The sequence below is a fragment of the Elephantulus edwardii genome, unplaced genomic scaffold (genome assembly GCF_000299155.1).
Source record: "Elephantulus edwardii isolate Elephantulus edwardi_28Jun2011 unplaced genomic scaffold, EleEdw1.0 scaffold00130, whole genome shotgun sequence".
In the NCBI taxonomy this organism is placed as follows: domain Eukaryota; kingdom Metazoa; phylum Chordata; class Mammalia; order Macroscelidea; family Macroscelididae; genus Elephantulus; species Elephantulus edwardii.
The window spans coordinates 1736250-1739130 of NW_006399880.1; the positions used below are offsets into that span (position 1 = coordinate 1736250).

At 40.2% G+C, this 2881-nt stretch overlaps 1 pseudogene; it reads right to left on the reverse strand.

Annotated features, from left to right (window-relative positions):
• Window positions 1-2117: 2117 nt before the first annotated feature.
• LOC102853498 lies at window positions 2118-2638 on the reverse strand (annotated as a pseudogene).
• Between the last annotated feature and the right edge of the window lie 243 nt (window positions 2639-2881).

Consider the following 2881-nt stretch of genomic DNA (forward strand, 5'->3'; position numbering starts at 1 on the left):
TCTGCTCCCTTAATACTCTCTCACTGCAAGAAGTTGACATAACTGCAATATCAATTAAATAATAAGTCTCAGTATCCCTAAAAGGGACACTCAAGTTCAACACACTCAGAGACTTCAACAATTTATACAAACACAATATGGCAAATGGCCAGAAATCCCCTACATTCAGTCCTTCTTTGCTCTCCACTCTCTTTCCTTCTCTCTGTCAAAACTGCTGTACTTAGCAAATTCTTTTAACTCTTTCCAAACACTCTCTCCTTTCCATTCAAAACTTCCTCACCTCTAATTTCACTGATCTCTCTCTCTCAGTACTTCCTACCCTCCTTCTCTCTCACCACCGCGATATGCAAATGTAGCCTCACCACCTCAGACTCAAAGCCCCTTTCCCTTTGTTCTCCCTCCAGACTCTCCCAGATCCAGTGTGAAACAGCAGCCAAACTTTTTCACTCTCTGCTTTTCTCTCTCTGGATCTCTAATCCTCTTGCTCAGTTTTTGAGGGTGTGTGTGTGTGTGTGTGTGTGTGTGTGTGTTTAACTCCTCATGACTAACCTCCTAGTTAAAAAAAAATCTTCTGCAACTAAAACAGAACTTTCTTCATTTTCCAACCCTCGCCTGCAAATAAAATATCACTTTCTCTCCTTCTCTAATTCCAAACCAGCATATCATTTTCTCTCAGCACTCCAGAACAAACCACACACACATACAGGCCAAACTCCTCTGTCCCTCCCTCCCCTCCCTCCTCTCAATCTGCCCCCACTCCATTCCAGCATATTGCCCTCTATTAAAATTCAGCCAACCAGTCCCTAAAAAATATAAAATCTGTCCAGCAACCGAAAACCCCTCTTTTTAAATTTTCTTGTCAAAACCCATTTTTAATCTTTTCAAGGTAAATTCGGAAATATAGTAAAGTCAAGAAAGTCTTAAACCATAAAACAGGAAAAAAAGATACTCAGGTGGAATCAGTAAACTACTCTAAATTAGCACAAATGTCACAAAATAATGAGAACTCTGCAATTTTTAAAATTCACTAATTTAGATACTAAATCTTCTAAAAAAATAGTAATAAATTCCCATCACATCAATAAATCTGCCCCTGATACTAAAAGGAAACTTCAGAAAAAAGCTTCAAGCCCCCAGTATAATTAAAACTATTTTAGAGTTCAACAATGACAACTTAGAAGAGAAAAAGGACTAAGAGCCAAACTTCTTAAAACTGCTATCACAGAATATTTAAAACCCTTTCATCCAGGAAATGTGTCCAAAATCCCCAAATTCAAGGTTTTAATTTCCAATGTGGAAAGCCTAGTCACAGTCACATAAACCATAAATATCCAAAGAAGCTGTGAGAGTAAAGGGGCAGAAGGGAAGCTTTTTGCCATTTGCTTTCAACAGAGTCTTTGTAAACACTTGGCTCAACAATGCCCCAAGCCAGTCTTGGTAGCAGAAGAGCAATCAGACAGACAGGGGTCTGTTTCGTTCCCTCAGAGGTGTTACAAGTGGCCAGCATAGCACCACCATAAGCCTGGAGAAGCCTTGAGTATGCATGGACATTGTGGGTAAAAAAAATTTTTCTTCTAGACACTACTATTGCAGACATTCAGAAAAACCTTTAAAGAAGTATCAAACTCCCCTGTTAAACTGTATATAAAATAAAGTATTATTTTCCCATCAATTTCTAGTTATATCTAAAACCCTTATATTTTTTTAAAAAAAACATTTGTTATTAAAAGTAAATGCTAAAGTTATTTTTCACCCAAATATTTCCAAGTTTTTAAAAAAATTCATTGTTTCATAATTACTTAGCTCTCCCCTCCCCCAAATCCTCTTTATGTACTTCTTACTCTGAATTGCTTTCGTATATATAGTGCCTTATCATATATTCCTTTTGAACAATTCTTTTTTTTTAAGTTTAAATGCATTTTCTTTTTAGACAACCTATGACGCTTTTTCCCTTTAAAAAAAAACACAACACCCTGCTCGAAATAAATGAAGGTCAAAATGATAAGGGAGAGCTCAAGATGGCATCTCAGTGCCATTTGTCTCAGTCCTGGTGTGGTGATGAACAGTAGCAGTCAGATAAGATGACAGGTGATGGATCCAAAGAAGTGCCAACTTTGTTAACATTTCTCCATTTCTAAACCATCCTTAAAGAAAATTATGTATGGAGTCACCATCTTCACGGTAGTCCAGCAGAGCAACCATGCCATCTGGATTCAATATTTCACCAATAAAGAACTGATAGTTTCTGAAATTAGCAAGGATGTGCTTGATCTGTTCTGCAGCCCCTGTCATAAAAGGTTTTACTCTTTCTTTCTGGTTTCTGTTCTTGAAGTCTGCCTTTGACTGATTTCATGTAATCCTTGATGTACTTCTTGTAGGCTTCTTTTGTGAAGCTGGTTTCCTGCAAGTGATGGTTCACGACGATGTCAACACCAGTGATCACGGTGCTTTCGGTTCCTTCACAATCGGTGTGTTCGGCAGAGGCGTTCCCACCAATGAGCGAGTCATCAATGTTACCCTCCGTCCTACTGACCATCTTCCCCTCCACCTCCAGGCACAGTCCGTCCGCGATCTCCCGGATTTTGTAGATGTCGGAGAACATCTCATCGTGGCTGATGAGGTCCCAGTAGATGATCATGATGGCGGTAAGGAGACCATGGCGGCGCTAACTGAGCAGGAGCCAGAGCTCTGAGCGAGCGCGGTGCAGCCAAAGAGGGACTGGGGAGGGGCGGGGAGCGGGCGGAAAAGGCCGACTTAGCCGCTCCCAGACCTCATATAGAGGGCACGTCCCTAATTTCCCCTTTTGAACAATTCTTTCTTTATATGTTTCAATGCGATGGTCATTGTGTGTCCACTCTTGTCCTGTTATCCTCCCAACAAC